Source organism: Lissotriton helveticus, chromosome 2_1, assembly GCF_964261635.1.
Source record: "Lissotriton helveticus chromosome 2_1, aLisHel1.1, whole genome shotgun sequence".
Lineage (NCBI taxonomy): Eukaryota > Metazoa > Chordata > Amphibia > Caudata > Salamandridae > Lissotriton > Lissotriton helveticus.
The window spans coordinates 234,857,256-234,870,247 of NC_136059.1; positions in this window are offsets into that span (position 1 = coordinate 234,857,256).

Consider the following 12,992-nt stretch of genomic DNA (forward strand, 5'->3'; position numbering starts at 1 on the left):
TGCATAATCAGACTTTACCTGGAATTTTTAGAGACTCGGCAATGTCAAGATGGCACTCCGCCGGAGTGCGTCTACTAGGAGATTTATATCAGGATGGGCAACTGGTTTCCTATTCTTATTTGCAACAAAAACATAATCTACTGAGAACGGATTTCTTTAAATATCTCCAAATCTGAAGTTATTTAGAGGCAAGAGGCCCCCGAGGACATACCGCGTTTGATAAAATTGATATGCTAGAATGTAGCAGAAAGGGAAGTAGAATCGGTGTAATATACCAGATGATGATAAACAGGATGCAGGATGATTTTTGTGTATATATAGATAAATGGCAAAGGAAATTAGGAATTGCGGATATTGATTTGCTCAGAGCGATAGAACAGTCTAGCAGTGTTTTATTTAATGGCTCTTTTAAAAGTCAACATTTTATGTCCATTTTTGATTTATATTATTCTCCTGTTAAACGAGCAAAATGGAAAGTGAACAGTGGAGAAAAATGTAACAGGTGCAGTCTTATTGCTGCAGATTCTCTTCATATGCTTTTTACCTGCCCTAAATTACTTCAATTTATTATGGATGTACAATTTTTTCTAAATAGTAGCTTAGGGATGCAAGTCGTATTATCTGCTGAATTAGTAATTCTTGGAATTCAGACAGATCAAATTGGTAAAAGATCATTGGAGGAAGAAGGCTTTCTATTTATTAGCATGTCTCTATTTCGGTTTTGTATAACATAACCTCCTGGTGGTTAGATGTTGATCCTCCAATTTTTAAACAGTGGCAGGCAAAATTTCTATCCATTTATCAACTCGAGAATGCAGTATATAAACGGAAGGGTCAAGAAAGATGGCTGGTCAAAAACTTTGGGCCCCTATCACTAATTGGATATGATCGCTCTGCTCAATTTTGGATAGCTTCATTACAATTAATTCTTATAATTTTTTTCGCTATGTTTGTATATTATTTTGTATTCTCTCCTTTTCCATTGTTACTTGAGGATAAGAGAAATGAATGTTTGTTCTGCCGGATTTGTTTTCTTTTTCTCTGATAATTGTATATTGCTGTTTCATGTTTTTTTGGTGTTTTTTATGAATTATTTTATGTATAACTATCCGCTGACATAAAACCAATAAAAAAAAAATAGAAACTACAATTTTGAAAAGAGTGGAGATACCAATACTAGTTACAACAACCTGTTCAGTAATTCCACCATCTACATACACATCCACTCATTCACCAACAGTTCTATATAGTCACACATACATGTACTCACTCATTATATGTAGTCATACACCTATATATCCTGTTACACACTGATACTCATCCATACAGTTACTCACACACATACTCACACATGCAAAAGAACTATCAAACATCCATTTACTTGCATATACAGCTATACACACACCACTACACTTACTTTTACAGAAACATACACATACTTACTTTCTTAAACAATCACTTATAGAAACACATACTTATTTATACAGGAACTCTTCCATTCTCTCACACTCTTACATATAATCACTTATATACATCAATACTCATATATAGTAGATTAAAACACATGTAGTTACTCATAAAGATACTATTGAGACAGTCATTCACTCACTAACACACCCATGCACACACTCATCCAACCATACAGACCTGCTCACATGCTGTCTTCAAAACACATACAAACAGTGAGTCACGCATTCATGCATCTATGCGCTAAGTAATACTCTCCACCGAACCATACAGACACTCATACTGATACTCAAAAAGCCAACTAATAACTCTTATAGACACTCATGTAGCTACTCACCAACCCATCCAGCCACTTATAGACAAAGTGAGACAGTGATGCAGATATTTACATATTTAAACATTAGTCGCTAATACATGTATTCACTAAGATACACTTAATAAGTCAGTTCTGCAATCATTTTTACAAAAAAACATCCATTTCGACATTTATTTACCCATTTATTTTTCCAACAACCTTTAGATATACAAAAAAAAGTATTTTTTAATTAAGACACACATTCACTGGATGATGTCATCAGTGATATAATTTGAGATGTCATGAGTTATGTCATGAGTGATGTCACTGACCATGTCATGAGTGATGTAATATGTGATGTCATCAGCAGTGCATTGCGGGCACGCGAGTTATAGTTAGCTGAACTAACTATAACGGGGGAATTTCAATGGTTTTGTATGAGTGAAATATCCAGCTAACTATAACATGTAGGGACCACCGCTTCCAATCTGGTAGCTTGGCGCAGAGCAGCAAAGGCGTAACTTCAGAGGCAATGTGTAAAGTATTTGTGCAACACACAACGGCGATGACACAGTAAAAACACTCACAAAAGGAACACCACACCAGTTTTGTATATGAATAAGAATTTCTTTATCTAAAAATTATGCGAGAACCAAAAGCAGGTAAATCCAGCTCCAGGCAAGATCAATAATAAAAAGGATTCCAGTTTTCAAGCAAGATCAATAATCAATAAGAATGAATCCAGTTCCCAGGCCTGATCAATAATAAAAAGGATTCCAGTTTCCAAGCAAGATCAATAATCAATAGGAATGTATACAGTTCCCAGGCCTGATCAAATCACCAAAAGCTCATGTGTGCCAAGGGCTCCTGCTGGTAATGTCTTTCTCACAGTGCCCTTATGGCAAAAGTTCACTTGAGGTAGGTTCTTATGGTCAAAATTCACTGTGGGAAGGTTCTTAGGCCAAAGTTCCCTTGTAGCGTAACAAGTGTGCCTCTCATAGAAATGATGCTCCCAGCGTAGGAAGAGCAGCTGCCCAGGCGCTGCTGGTAATGCTAAAAAATGCCCCAGTGTCAATTACCAAGTAATTATTCCCCCATAGGCCGGTCAGTGAAGGACGGTCCCCAGCCAAGCACAAAGCTCACACTCCAGGTACCCGGCCAAACCGCACCCCGCCCCCTCGCAGCAGCCTGGTTGCACTGAGGCGTTACCTGGGGTGGTAGTTGCGGGTGCGGGTGCGAGGCTCCTCTCCCCCAGGGGCCTCGGGCTCAGCAGGCGCTGCACAGGTGGGGGTCACAGCCACACAACGCTCCTTTAGCACAGCGCCTAACAGTGCCTCCAAGCGATTCGATTCTCAGCGCTACACAGCGCGGTCCGGTCCCAGTGGCGGTGACCTCAGGGCCAGTTTCAGTCGGCTTGCGCCAGAAGCAGAGGCAATCACAGAGCCCTCGGGAGGATCACGGGGCAAGCAGTGCTGAGGGCAGGCACAGCGTTGCAGGGAAAATCTTGAGCGTGTTGTTGCTGTTCCAAAGGGCAGTCTTGAAAATGCTGTGGTCCAAGGACAGGTAGTTTCCTTTAGCTTAAAAAGGGTGCAGTCCCAAAAAGGCAATCTTTAAAAGGTTGAAGATTCTTTAAAATGTGGTTCAAAGAAAAGTAGTGCCTTTGGGATGTTGTGGAGACACTCTGGTGATGATGTTGCTGTCTCCCATGCAGGGCAGGATCAGCAGACAGTAGGGCAGCTCAGCAGGTTGTGGGGCAGCAGTTCCTTGGAGCAGTCAGCCTCCTTCCCAGTGGCAATCCTCTTGCACAGCAGTCCTCACTCCAGCATGCATTCTTCCTGGTCCAGCAGTGTAACAAGAATATGAGGCCAGGACCCTCCCTTATATATTCTACAGTCCAGGGGCTAGAAAGTGGTGGAAGTCTCTGGAAGGGTCTGGGGGCAGGGGCTTCTGGAAGTGTCCAGGGAGTTCTGGTATGTTCCCTGCCTTCCCTGACCTAGCCGTCACAGTGACGAGAGACAGGCCATTAAGGCTACAGTGGGCAGCCCATCACAGCTCATCCCAGGGATGAAGGTGTGAATCACCACTCCCACCTCCCAGCCCAGGCAGGCTATCAGTATGCAGAGGGAAGGGGGGAGTCTGCAGAGCCTAATCTAAGTGTAGGCAGGAAAAGGTCCCCTTTATAAAAGTGGGATCCCTAGCGTAGTAATGCCCAAACCCTATATATCATTGGAAAGGGTTCCCCTCCCCGGGTCCAACAAGACCAAACAGGTCCCTGTCAGAAGTTATCCCATAAGTGGAGGTTCCCAATGTTAGCCTATGGAGGATTAAGCCTTACTGTGTTAGCAGTGGCTTGTGGCAGATATGCCAGCCTCACAAGGTTTTAGGGGAGAGCACCTGCACCGCAGCACTGTTTAGCAGTGGTGAGGCGCCCAGAGTCCTAAGTCCAACAAAAGGTAAGGTAAAAATGGGAGGCAAAAGGGCAAAAAGGTAGGGGAAGACCACCCTAAGGCTGACAGGTCCAACACGTGTCCCCCCCAGCTGAAAGTGGGGAGAACTACCCAACCTCTAGGTAGTTCTCATCACTAAGGCGGAAAAACCTTGAGAGACCGTCAGCATTGGCGTGGTCTACTCCGGGTCTGTGTTCCACCCTGAAGTCCATCCCCTGTAGGGAAATGGATCACCTCAACAATTTGGGATTCTTGCCCCTCATTTGCAGGAGCCACCTGAGGGGTCGGTGGTCAGTCTGAATCCGGAAGTGGGAGCCAAACAAGTATGGCCACAGCTTCTTCACAGCCTAGACCACCGCAAAGGCTTCCCTCTCTATCGCACTCCACCGCTGTTCTCGGGGGAGTAGCCTCCAGGAGATGAAAGCCACTGGTTGATCCTGTCCCTCCTCATTAAGTTGCAAAAGTACTGCCCCTATGCCATGCTCTGAGGCGTCCGTTTGGACAATGAACTCTTTGGAGAAGTCAGGGGCCCTGAGCACAGGAGCTGTGCACATGACCTGCTTTAGAGAGTCAAAGGCTTTTTGGCAAGCCTCTGTCCAAATCACTTTTCTAGGGTATTTCTTAGAGGTTAGCTCAGTCAAGGGGGCCACAATGGTGCCATAGCCCTTGACAAATCTGCGGTAGTAACCTGTGAGGCCCAGGAATGCCCTGACCTCAGTATGTGTTTTGGGAGGCTCCCAGGCCAGGATGGTTTCTATCTTGGCCTGTAGGGGCTGCACCTTGCCCCCGCCCACCAAGTGTCCTAAGTAGACTACCGACCCCTGCCCTATCTGGCACTTGCTGGCTTTGATAATCAGGCCTGCCTGCTGCAGGGCCTGAACCACTTCCTGGGGGTGACCCAGATGGTCCTCCCAGCTGCTACTGAAGACAGCTATGTCGTCCAGGTAGGCAGCAGAGAAGGCCTCTAAACCGGAGAGGACCCGGTTCACCAGCCGCTGGAAGGTGGCAGGAGCGTTTTTCAGTCCAAAGGGCATCACTCTAAACTGGTAGTGGCGCTCTGGGGTGGAAAAGGCGGACCTCTCTTTAGCTCTGTCTGTTAGGGCGATCTGCCAGTACCCTGACGTGAGGTCAAAGGTACTCAGGTATCGGGCAGCCCCCAGTCGGTCAATGAGCTCATCCGCCCTAGGGATAGGATGAGCGTCAGTCTTGGTCACAGAGTTCAGTCCTCTGTAATCCACACAGAACCTAAGTTCTGTGGTGGTGCCCGGTGGGGCAGCTTTTGGTACCAGAACCACCGGACTGGACCAAGGGCTGTTGGAGGGCTCTATCACCCCCAACTCCAGCATCTTAGTGACTTCACTCTGGATGCTGGCCTTCACCTTATCCGACAGCCGGTAAGACTTGGATTTGACGGGGGGCTGTCTCCTGTGTCCACATCATGGGTACACAGGTGGATAATCCCAGGGATAAGGGAAAACACTGCGGCGAACTGCCCCAAGACTTGACGGCAGTCCCTCTGTTGCTCAGGAGTCAAGGATGGGGAGAGGACCACTCCCTCCACTGATCCATCCTTCTCTTTGGAAGTGAAGCAGTCCGGGAGAGGTTCACTTTCCTCTTCCTCGGGCCCATCAGTCACCATCAGTAAGGTGAGCTCAGACCTCTCATGGTGGGGTTTGAGGCGGTTGCCGTGTAGTACCCTGTGGGGTTGCCTGGGGGTCTTAAGGTCTACCAGGTAAGTGGCCCTACCCTTCTTCTCCAATATCTCATAAGGGCCAGTCTAGCAATCCTGAAGGGCACTAAGCTCCCCAGGCTCCATGACCCACACGTTCTGTCCAGGTTCTAGCTCCACAGGGTGAGAGTTCTGGTCATACCATTCCTTCATCACCGCCTGGCTGGCCTCTAAGTTGTCAGAAGCTTGCTTCCACAACTTAGCCATTTGGCTGCGGAAGGCCAGCATGTAGCCCACTACATCTTGGGGAAGCCTCCTTGGAGTCTTCTTCCACCCATTCTTCACTAGACTGAGAGGTCCCCTAACAGGGTGACCGTACAAGAGCTCGAAAGGGCTGAAACCTACCTCCTTCTGCGGTACCTCCCTGTAGGAAAACAGCAAACAGGGCAAGTGGACGTCCCACTTTTTCCTCAGGCCCTCAGGCAGACTCCTGATCATGCCTTTTAGGGTCTTGTTAAATCTCTCCATGAGACCATTAGTCTGTGGGTGGTAAGGGGTGGAGAACTTATAAGTAACCCCACACTCCTTCCACATGGATTGCATGTAAGCAGGCATGCAATTGGTGCCCCTGTCAGACACCACCTCTTTTGGGAAACCGACTCTGGTAAAAATCCCCATCAGGGCCCGGGCCACTGCAGGTGCAGTGATGGTTCTCAGAGGAATAGCCTCTGGGTACCGGGTGGCGTGGTCCACCAGAACCAGGATAAACCTGTGACCAGAAGAAGTTGGTGGATCCATGGGCCCAACAATGTCGATGCCCACCCTCTCAAAGGGGGTGCTAACGACAGGCAGTGGTTCCAGGGGAGCCTTCAGCTTAGCCCCTGTTTTCCAACTCGCTTGGCAGGTCAGACAGGTCCTGCAAAATGTATCTGAGGAGACCCTCATCTGTGGCTAATAAAAATGTGGGACAAGCCTAGCAAAGGTCTTGTCTTGGCCCAAGTGTCCTGCCAAAGGGATCTCATGAGCCAGTTCCAAAAGAAAGGCCCTGTAGCACTGGGGGACCACTAAGGCCAATGATGACCCATGCACAGGAGCCTTGGGCTCACTGAAAAGGAGCCCATCCTCCCAGTAAATATGATACTTTGCGGAGGCATTGCCTGCTGCTTGGGCTTCGGCCTGTCGCCTCATGCCCTCAAGGGTGGGGCACTCCTTCTGTGCCCGGCAAAACTCCTCCCTGGTGGGCCCTCCTTCCACCTGCCACCCTGCAGGGGTAGGTAGGTCCCCCAAGGGAACAACGTCCCCCTCCGTGGACTCCGGTGCGACCTCCTCAGGTGCCCCATCCATCTCACGGGGTGACCGCCCCGGGGCAGGCTTCTCACGCCCTCGGGTTTCTCCCTTTCTAGCAGCTGGCTGGGCCATTTTCCCAGACTCCAGCCCGGGTTGACTCCTTTTCCGGGCATCCATGGACCGTGTAGTAGCACAGATCCACTCTGGTAACCCCAGCATCTCCACAAGCACTTTGAGCTCTACCCCCTTCCAGGCAGTGTGCATAAGGTCATTCCCTAACAGACAGTCCACTGGCATGGCAGGGCTCACAGCAACTCTTAAAAGGCCTGAAACTCCTCCTCACTCAAATGGAACCTACGGGATAATGACCCTCGCGGTTCTCAGCCATCACTACTGGATGGAATGCATCAGGAATTATTTGCTCTGGGGACACCAGCTGACTTCTTACCACAGTCATGCTGGCACCTGTGTCCCTCAGGGCCTCCACCCCCTGACCATTGAGGGTGACTCACTGCCTATACTTAGTAGTATTGGAGGGCACATGGACCTTAGGAACCATCTCACTGTCCCCCAGAGACACTAGGACAAGCCCTGCCCCCTTACTCCCATCATCTAGGGACAATTCCTCCCCAAGCGCTACACTAGCCACCCCGGGTTTTTTACCTCCAGTGGGCTGTGGTGCTCTCTTGCGACACTTGGGATCCCCCTTGTAGTGTCCAAGTTCACCACACTCATAGCACCGGACAATTCTGGGCTGCTGACCTTTGTCAGGATAAGTGGGCTTCTGGTGGCCAGATTGGGGCTGGGACCCAGACCCTTTCCCTTGTGAAATATTTTGGGGGCATTTGGAAAACTCTTTCTTTTTGTCTCCCCCCTCTTTCTTCTGGCGGGAACCCTGACCACCCCTTTGATAGTCCCCCCCAGAACCCCTGTTGGACACCCTGGTACTGACCCAGATGTCCGCCTCCTCCGTAAGCTTCCTAGGATTGGTCAACTTGCGGTCAACCAGGTGTTGGCGCAGCTCTGGAAAACATTTCTCTAGAAGGTGCTCTCTTAAAAACAAGTCATACAACCCTTCAAAGTCCTGCACATTGCTGCCCCGCACCCAGCCCTCTAAAGCTTTACTAGCGCAGTCCAGGAAGTCTACCCAGTTCTGTGTGGGAAGTTTGTGGCTATTCCTAAACCTCTGCCTATACCTCTCAGGGGTAAGACCGAACCTCTTAAGCAATGCTTCTTTCATAACAGAATAGTTGGTCTGGTCTTCCTTTTCTAGGCTAAGGAGGGTGTCTCTAACATCTGGAGGTAGGTACTTACAAACCACCCCCCCAATAACTCTCTGGGACCCCATGGGCTCTTAAAGACACCTCATAGGCGGCTAACCACTTATCAATATTATCCCCCACCTTAAAACTGGCCATCACACCTTTAAGCATAAAGACCCTGGACTCACGTGAAGCTTCCAAAGGTACGCTGCCACCATTCTTGTTGCTGTTGGCCCCTACTTCTAGGGCCCGGATTTCCAGTTCCTTAAGGCTGAGCTCATGGGCAAGTTCTTTTTCCCGCATAGCCAGTCGCTTGTTCTCGCAATCCTGCTCCATGGCCCACCGTTCTCTTTCCCGCTCTTTCTCCAGCTTGGCAAGCTCCAACCTGAGCTGTCTCTCCTCTCTCCTATCCTCCAAGTCCTCTGAGGACAGGGTCTTTACTGACACTCTACTGCCTGCCCTGGAAGGTACCCTTGTACCTGGTAACAAGTTACCATTTTCCGCCAAGTGCAGTAGGTCAATATTTCCTGTGGTGTCATGCTCTGGTCCTTGCTCGTCCCCATCTCTTTCTGGGTGGGCTGTTACCCATGCTCTCAAGGCTTTCTGAAGCTCTGCCTTCTTGGCGCTTCCCTTAAAGGGCAACCCTTTCTCCTCGCAGAACTCTTTGAGTTGCGCCACTGTGTAAACTTCCAGGTTGGCCAGCTCGAATTCCATCTTGCTAGGTGGGGCCTCAGACGTTTGTAGAGAAAATCATATGGGACCTAGGCAAAAGGGACTTTTAAAAAAAAAGAACAGCCAGTCAGGGAGGATTTTTTAAAAATTCAAAAATGCCAATTGGAGAGGGTAGCCAAAAATCCAGTAGAGTCAGGTGTAGGGTTGCGGTGTACACTGCGTCGCTGCGTGTTGTTACACAAGCACAAGTCCTATCCCACCGCTCGATCACCAATGTTAGAACCGGGGTCTCTAGTTGGCAGGGGTATGCACCCTAGTCCAAGTAGGGCCCACCGCTTCCAACCTGGTAGCTTGGCGCAGAGCAGCAAAGGCGTAACTTCAGAGGCAATGTGTAAAGTATTTGTGCAACACACAACGGCGATGACACAGTAAAAACACTCACAAAAGGAACACCACACCAGTTTTGTATAAGAATAAGAATTTCTTTATCTAAAAATTATGCGAGAACCAAAAGCAGGTAAATCCAGCTACAGGCAAGATCAATAATAAAAAGGATTCCAGTTTCCAAGCAAGATCAATAATCAATAAGAATGAATCCAGTTCCCAGGCCTGATCAATAATAAAAAGGATTCCAGTTTCCAAGCAAGATCAATAATCAATAGGAATGTATCCAGTTCCCAGGCCTGATCAAATCACCAAAAGCTCATGTGTGCCAAGGGCTCCTGCTGGTAATGTCTTTCTCACAGTGCCCTTGGATGGCAAAAGTTCCCTTGAGGTTGGTTCTTATGGACAAAATTCCCTGATTTTGACACTACCCAATACTTAGGATTGGGACTGGAAATTAAGACATGTAGTGCCACATGATTACCCATCGGATAAAAAACCTAACAAGAACATAGAGACTACTTGGATAACTTCCCTGGAAACTTAAGGACTGAGTATATGTGGAGTGGTAAACTTGACCATTATCTCCTAGGGGGGGTCACCTATGGGATCCCTATTGTCCCGTCCCCACCTGTCCTGAAGAAGACTCGCATGGCCCAGGAAAAAAACGACCGCATGGCCGCTAGTTGAGTCGAAACGTCGACATTTCATTAACTAACCTGGACCACTAACTGTATCACCCTTGTAGATATAGTGCAGACATTTTTGCCATCTGTTGTCTAGTAATAATTAAGGAATTTATGTTGACTAATTGAAGTGGCCAGGTTGTATGGTTCCGGCCTTCTTTGGCTGGTGTTTCTTTTGAATTGCTTGAAGTATAATTTCTTAAATCTGTGTGATTCTTTTCCGTTCACTTCATCACGCTCACTTTCCTTTGACACCCCTTTGTTTGCTTTACTGCACGTTCTCAATACGGGACAATGCATAAAAAAAGTACATAACACTGTGAATTGTGCTTTCGCTTCAAGAATTTGACAATAGATTGAAATATTGCATATTGTGTTTCCGTTCCGAATCCCAGACAATAGATTAAAATATTGTGTATACATCTTGAGTTTGTTGCTGTTGCCTCTCTCTCTTCATTAATTGATCTGGCCGGTTAAAATAACAGACGCCTTTTGATTCATTAAATTTTGATTTTTCGTGTTTAAAATAATAGGTCTCGGACCACTGTTTGTTTATACTAATACGTTACCCAGGTCCAGTACCGTTTTGGGTCACCCCATTTCTTTAATGGTTTAATCTAAGTTTAGGCAGGAAAAAGTCCCCTTTATAAAAGTGGGATCCCTAGCGTAGTAATGCCCAAACCCTATATATCATTGGAAAGGGTTCCCCGCCCCGAGTCCAACAAGACCAAACATGACACACTTACTAGGTCCCTGTCAGAAGTTATCCCATAAGGGGAGGTTCCCAATGTTAGCCTATGGAGGATTAAGCCTTACTGTGCTAGCAGTGGCTTGTGGCAGATATGCCAGCCTCCCAAGGTTTTAGGGGAGAGCACCTGCACCTCAGCATTGTTAAGCAGTGGTGAGGTGCCCAGAGTCCTAAGTCCAACAAAAGGTAAGGTAAAAATGGGAGGCAAAAGGGCAAAAAGGTAGGGGAAGACCACCCTAAGGCTGACAGGTCCAACACCATCCCTTACCATAAAAAAGATATTTCACAGGAAACAGTGAAATATGAATAACATGTAAACTATCTCATTTATCCGTGTGACAGCCCCCAACACTCTGTACATAACTTCACCATTGCCAGTGCTACTATTATTATATGGTATCTAAATTATGCAGCAATGTTATTTAAATTATGTGGCACATTCTATGATAATATTTTAACCAATTGAGATGAAAGAACATGTTTGTAAAAACTGCAAATTATGCAAACACTTTAAATCTTATGCAGTAAATGCTGCAACTACAGAAAAACAAAAATCTACTGGTCCTCATCACTCTAATTTCTTTTGTAGGCAATTTATTCATAAAAGGTAAGCAACACCTACACATTGTAATTCTAATCAGTGCCAATTGTTAGCTACACTTTGAATGAAACAGCTTTTTAAGTTGAATACCCCAAAATAAACATGTAATATAAAAATACATATCAGCAAATATCTACTATTTTCCTATATTGGCATCCCAGGTTTCCATAGGAAGATCGATTTTCTGGTTATCTAATAACTTTGGTGCAATTTGACCAATCTCTATCAAACTTTACAAAATAAAGTATCCACCTCAGTTCCTTCATGGAAAGTGTCAGACTGATCCATCAAGTAGGGGCCAAGAAAAATGGGGTCCCAGAACATTTATTTCCAGTATTAATTGTCCTAGTAATTTTTGGAAGTGATAAAGAAAAACATCTGAAAGGAATTACAACAAATCTGGGGAAAGTTTGAATTTTACTCTGAAAGAGTGATTTTGTGTTTAAAGAGGTGTTTGTCTTCATCATAAAAGGATTCAAAATTTTGGTGGATACTGTTGGATATGGACTGCTATCCAGTTATGCTTTGATTGATAACTTTAGAGGTGTCAAAATAACCCCCTATCATGCACCAGTGCTTGATTACAAAAGATCGTGCACTGTAAAATATCTGCGTTGGGAATGGTTTAGTCCAAGTTGGAAGGCTTCTGTATGATCAATATTATACAAATTGAAATCCACTTGCAGCAACAAAAAAAAAGACATGCTGGTGGTTGTTTCCTGCGTGGGTTCTCGGTCTAGTTGTTGTACCTCGAGATTTCCAAGCAGTGACAATGTGCATGCGTGAGCTACGCGATGTGCACTTCAACGGAAATTCCTCTGGGAGAACAAAGCGTTCGAGAGCTGTACCTCAGAGTTCTGATTTACAATTCCTAGTTGTGTCCAGTTATAGGCGTAAAGGCATTAAGCAAGTTCAGGGCAAGCGGCAAAGTCTATTTACTAGCCGTAGTAATATTTAATTTCTTGTTTTCCTCTCAGGAGCCGCATTTAGCTCTCCGAGCTATTCAGAGAGTTCAGTCAAGTGGAAATGCTTTGTCGCAGGAGTTCTGAAGTCGGAGTTGGAAGATGCTTTATTGAAGAGAAGCATTCTCCATGCTTTCAAGTAAGAGTATAAAGACTTGTTGCGGCGCAGATATATCGCGCTACTTAGTGTTAAGCTCAGCAGACAGTTTATCTGCATAGAGGCATTTCCTGCTTTTGGGAACTTTTCCTCATTTTCAAGTTTTTTGAACGCGCTAAGTACTAAGCAATTTCTCACAGTGTAAATACACGTCAACAAAGATTCTCTGCAGTGTTAATAATTGTGCAGTATATTCACATCAATTTTGAAGCAACATTATCGAATAGACAATAAATTAAGGAGCAGAGTTTGCTGATCATTGTCAACTAATTTCCATATACACATCCTCATTAAAATGATTTGCATGCGTTATAAATGCTGACAGCTCTGCCAATCAATCAGATAATTCATTTAC